We start from the raw sequence: 6,106 nt of genomic DNA on the forward strand, positions 1-6,106 counted from the left end.
CCATTCAGGACACCACGGAGCTTTGAGTAGAGTTCCCTGTGCTATACAGTAGGTTCTCATTAGTTATCTATTTCATACATAGTAGTGTATATATGTCAATCCCAATCTCCCAGTTCCTCCTACCCCCCCTTCCCCCTTGGTATCCATATATATTTGTTCTCTACAACTGTGTCTCTATGAGCCTCAGTTTACACAGATGTAAAACGGAGATGAAACCAGCCCTGTTACATGACAAGAGACCCACATTTTATTTATTTATTTTGGGGGGTGGGGGTGAGTGGGTAAAGTACATTTATTTTCTTCTATAGGTGTTTCTTTTTCAAAAAAAACAAGGAAAAGGAGAAAAAGCTCCAGCACCCAATGTCCACTGGGCTTTAGTCCATGGGGAGGAGGTGCCCCACGTGCCTGGACCCTAGGCTGACCCCACCCAGGGCGGAGGAGTGCCGCAGCTTCAACAGGGTGAAGCTGGAGAAGGAGTTCTGAGCCTGGATCTCTCTCTCCTGGGTCAGCGCCCAAAGGAAACCTTCCCTCAGCAGCTCCCAGCTCTTCCACACAGAGCCCACACACGGGATGGGGAGACCGATCTCCTGTTGGAACAAGACCGGGTCAATCTCAGGCAACACTGCCACAACATGTCTGCCCAGCATCTCCCCAGCCTTCCTGAAGATATAACAGGAAAGGGGATCTCCCTGCTGAGCACCTTCTGCAACTTTCCTGCAAAACCCAGCAAACCTGCATTTATCAAAGTCCCTGTACAGGTGGGTGAGGATTCCTAGCCGATCTGGCACCTGGAAATAGTTGAACATGGCCTGTTGGACACAGCCCCTGTCATGAGCCGCCGCCTCTATGTTGTCGATGGAGTCAAACACTATTTTCACTGCTTGGTGTGCAATCCAGTAGGCTGAGCCCTCATCTCCCATCATGTGGCCCCAGCCACCGCGGCCGCTCTCAGACCCATCGGGGTTGATGAGCCTGCAGGTGGAGCTTGTCCCAGAGATGAGCACGATCCCCCCACCCGGTGTAACAGTGGCGATGGAGCCAGCGGCGTCGGTGGTGATTAAGTAGCTTTCACTCAGGTAGAGAAATCGGCCCCTCAGCTCCTCCATCAGGATCCGCACGGCGTCCTCCTGATCCCCACCGCTCAGGAGGGATAAGCCCAGGCTTCGTAGAGGCACCAGAGATCCACCCCTGCTTTCCGTTTGGCCCCGTTCACCGTCTCGTTGATCCTCTCCACACACTTGTCTGTCCCGGTCAGCCAGTGGTTTGTGCTGAGTCCTTCCACTTCTGCCAGGATCTGCACATCCTCTGAGAGTAAAAGGACCTTGGATCGTGTGCCTCCCCCCTCTACACCCCGTAGAGCGCGGCCATGCTGCCGCTATCGCCGCCGCGGATCCCGCTGTTTGCTTTGTACCCACATTTTAACTGGTACTTATTTTAATAACCTAATTTAAAAATCTGGGATCGTATTTAAAATACGAAATACATCCAAGCTGCATGAATATATTTCAACAAGATCAGAAGCATTGACTGTGATTTTTTAATACAGTAAAATAGTGTAAATCATACCCACATATATACACATGCACACACACACCAGATTCCTGTGAAGATTAAATGATTAAATGAGATAATGTGAAATGGGAGGTATTCCGTTTTTTTGTGTTGTGTTTTTTTAATCCGTAATTTTTTTTTAATAAATTTATTTATTTTTGGCTGTGTGGGGTCTTTGTTGCTGGACGCGGGCTTTCTCTAGTTGCGGCGAGCGGAGGCCACCCTCCGCTGCAGTGCAGGGGCTTCTCACTGCGGTGGCCTCTCCCGCTGCGGAGCACAGGTTCTAGGCACGCGGGCTTCAGCAGTTGTGGCACGTGGGCTCAGTAGTTGTGGCACACGGGCTCCAGAGCGCAGGCTCAGCGGTTGTGGCGCACGGGCTCAGCTGCTCCGTGGCATGTGGGATCTTCCTGGACCAGGGCTCGAACCGGTGTTCCCTCCATTGGCAGGCGGACTCGCAATCACTGCGCCACCAAGGAAGCCCTGTGTTGTGTTTTGATTTTTGTTTCTATGATAGGCTGAATAAGGGCCCTCCTAAATTATCCATGTCCTAGTCCTCGAACTTGTAAATATGTCACCTTACGTGGTAAAAGAAACTTTGTAGATGTGATTAAGTTAAAGATCTTGTGATGGGGTGATCATCCTGGGTGACCTAGGTGGGCCCAATGTCATCACAAAGGTCCTTATAAGAGGGAGGCAGGAGGATCAGAGAAGGTGAGGGAGGCGCCACAAGCCGAGGAATATAGGAAGCTCTAGAAGCTAAAAAAGGCCAGCAAACAGACTCTCCTCTGACGCCTCCAGAAGGAGCACAGCCCTGTTGACACCTTGATTTTACACTTCTGATTTCCAGAACTGTAAGAGCATACAGTTGTAAGTCACCAAATTATGGTAATTAGTTACAGCTGCAATAGGAAACTCGTATAGGTTTCTAACTCTAAAATGTGGTCGAGCGACTTCCCTGGTGGTCCAGTGGTTAAGACTTTGTCTTCCAATGCAGGGTTTGCGGGTTCGATCGCTGGTCGGGGAGCTAAGATCCCACTATGCCTCAGGACCAATAAAAAAACCACAACATAAAAATAAAGTATCAATATTGTAACAAGTTTGCTAAAGACTTTAAAAATGGTCCACATCAGGCTTCCCTGGTGGCACATTGGTCGAGAGTTCGCCTGCCATTGCAGGGGACACAGGTTCGTGCCCCGGTCCGGGAAGATCCCACATGCCGCGGAGCGGCTGGGCTCGTGAGCCATGGCCACTGAGCCTGCGCGTCCGCTGCGGCAGGAGAGGCCACAGCGGTGAGAGGCCCGCATACCGCCAAAAAAAAAAAAGGAAAAAAAAAAAAGGTCCACATCAAAAAATCTTTAAATAAATAAATAAAATGCAGTTGGAAGCTATTGAAGGGTTTTAAGGAGGGGAGTGATGGGATTGTATTTTGTTTTTAAAAGAATGGGTTTTGGGGCTTCCCTGGTGGCGCAGCGGTTGAGAGTCCGCCTGCTGATGCAGGGGACACGGGTTCATGCCCCGGTCTGGGAAGATCCCACATGCTGCAGAGCGGCTAGGCCCGTGAGCCATGGCCGCTGAGCCTGCGTGTCCGGAGCCTGTGTTCTGAAACGGGAGAGGCCACAACAGAGAGAGGCCCATGTACCGCAAAATTAAAAAATAAAAAAAATAAAAAAAAAAAAAAAAAAAAAAAAAAAAAGAATGGGTTTTGGAGAGGCAGAAAGGGCATCAGGGAAGCCATTTAGGAGGTGGTGGCAGTAATCTCAAAAGAGACGTGACAGAGGCCCAGATTAAAGTGGTGGCGTGGGATGGAGAGGACCGAACAGATTTTGGTTACAGAGTCAGCAAGAATTGCTGATGGTATGGTTGTAGAGGTACAGAAAAAAGGAAATCAAGGGTGATGCTGAATTTGGGCTTATGCAGTTGGGTGCCATTCATTGATATGGGGAAGACAGGACCAGAAATAGACTTGGGGGAAATTATGCATTCTGTTTTGGACATGTCAAAACTTGAGATGCCAATTAGACACCCAGGTCTATGTCGAATAAGCAGATGAATAAATCAGCGGAAGTCTCAGAGGAGAAATCTTCTGTGTGTCCCCTCACCCCTGGATAGGGCTTGCCCCCTCGCAGAATTTCTCCAGTGCCGCTGTCACTAACAGACTACCCGACTGGCTGAACTTGACCCAGGGTGGCATTTCATTCCACGTCTTTATTTTTTATCCTGGGCTCATCTTTCATCGCCTACTCCGTGAAAACTGAATGAGCAATTAGCAGAGTCTAAAATGAGGCCCAGTATGTTTGATAACTAAGGAGCGATGGATAACAATTTAGATTAATTTGGGCCCCAAATGTGGACGGTTATTTAGTGCTTTTTCAGAGAGCTAAATGGATTTCGTGAATTTTAATTGATGTTTAACTTTTAATTGTGTTCATGTGGGGTGGCCAGTTGGAACCATGCCTAATAAGGCTGATGAGTGTACAGACATTTGCATGCAGCTTGCCTTCCAAGGGCCAGCCAGGGAGAGAAAGGCTTAAAGTAACAGGAGGAAAACTGCATGGAATGGATAATCTTGAAACACATTTATTTTGAGAAAAATGAAAAACTGTCACATATTTTGGTTTTCTATTCGTCTTAAATAATATGAGGTTTACTATTATTTCCTCTTGGTGTTACTGTTATTGATTTTTCCAAGAAAAGTGAACGTGTATTTTAAAAGGAGCTAGGTTGTTATTTACAATGGCAAGAATTCTGATTTGCATAAGCTTATGGTTCAGTTTGTGAGCCAGATCAACAAAATGTTCACTGAACGTCTTTCCTCTGTGAAGTACGTTGCTGAGCACTGAAGGGGGTATAGTAATTAGGATGCTTTTTGGCCGACTCATTGACTTAAGCAATAAAGAAATCTGTTGTCTTACATAAGAAGAAGTAGGGCAGCCTCCAGGCACAGTATGTCCAGTTTCTGCTGTCCTCTGTGATTCTCATGGCTCTGCCCTCCTATTTTTGATGGCTTCATCTTTAGGTCAGGAGCAAGATGGCTGCAGTGATTCCAGGCATCACATCCAGATCTGCTAATATCCAAAGGAAATAGGAGGGTTGTCTTTTCCTCGAGTGTCTGAACTGTGAAACAGTCTTTCCTAGAAGCCCCTCAGCAAACTTTCCTCACATCGCATGCACCAGGAGTGGGTCCCATTGTCCATTTGTAAGCTAGTCACTGGCTGAGGAAATGGAGTTACCATAATTGGCTCAGGCCAGGGGTTGGCAAACTGCTGCTCCCCACCTGTTTTTTTTTATAACTGAAATGTAATTGGCATAAGCCATGCCCAGTCATTTACAAAATGCTTGTTGTTGTTTCACAGTACGACAGAAGAATTGAGTAGTTGCAACAGAAATCTTCTGGCAAAGGCTAAAATATTTACTGTCTGCCCTTTACAGGAAAACGGCCGACCCTTGGCTTTGACTAATCATCTGGGATGTATGGGTGTTGGAGAGTCAAGGACAGCAGCCACTCTAAACACAAAAGAAGTGTAGGATGTGGTCCTATTCCTCAAAGAGATTACTGGGGAAAATGATCCTGTAATATGTTAAGATTATCTACAGTTGCTGGTTACAGTTTACTACTCAAATGAAATGTGTCTCATAAATGCTTATAATTGGAAGGCATCTTCCCTTCCACTACAAAGTAGGGTGAAAAAAGCCTCTCCATCCATTTATCATGCTTCATTCCAAAGAAATTATAAAAATGAATCTCAGATAAAGAACACCTAAGGACTTAAAAGCATTTTTTTTAAATCTAGGAAGGCATAGTAGGAGTATTAAAAAAGCAAGTTTATGCAGTTTTAAGAAATCATGCACGAAAGGAGGAAGAAGCAGTAATGTTAACAAATAGCCCAGTGAAGGCACTTCTCAACTCTTATTTTGCATCGCTTATTTCCTTTATGGCAATTGATCTAAAAACCAAAAAGAGCAGAGCAAGCATGTTTAAAAGATTAATGGATAGGCGACACGAGGGACCCTTGTGGTGTTAGAACTGTTCGTTCTGTATCTTGACTGGATACATGATTCTACACAGGTAATGATGTTGTACAGAAGTTCACACACACACACACACACACACACACACACACACACAAATGAGTACAAGTAAAACTGAGGAAGTCTGAGGAAGACAGGGAGATTTGTCAATGTCAGTATCCTGGTTGTGATATTATACTACAGTTTTGGAAAAACCATTGGGGAAACTGGGCAAAGTGTACAGGGATCTCAATCATTTCTTACAACTGTATGTGAATCTATAGTTATCTCAATGAAATTTTCAATTAAATAAAAGATAAATGAGTTAAAAGGACACTGAAACCCTGGATAGATGGAGAGATGGTAAGAAAACCCAGTCCGATTACATCCCAGATGTAAAGGAGCTGACCTTAGGGCAACTATTAGTAAATTTTGAGTAGTTGTGGAGAATAGGAGCATTGCCAAAAAATGGGAAAATCCTGTTCCATTTTTCACAGATGGTCTTTGACAGTTCTCTTAATCCCTGACAAGTTTAGAATAGATTCTC

At 45.6% G+C, this 6,106-nt stretch overlaps 1 pseudogene; it reads right to left on the reverse strand.

The window, feature by feature from the left end:
* Positions 1-374: 374 nt before the first annotated feature.
* On the reverse strand, positions 375-1,368 carry LOC136131051 (N-acetyl-D-glucosamine kinase pseudogene; annotated as a pseudogene).
* Between the last annotated feature and the right edge of the window lie 4,738 nt (positions 1,369-6,106).

The sequence above is a fragment of the Phocoena phocoena genome, chromosome 11, assembly GCF_963924675.1.
Source record: "Phocoena phocoena chromosome 11, mPhoPho1.1, whole genome shotgun sequence".
Lineage (NCBI taxonomy): Eukaryota > Metazoa > Chordata > Mammalia > Artiodactyla > Phocoenidae > Phocoena > Phocoena phocoena.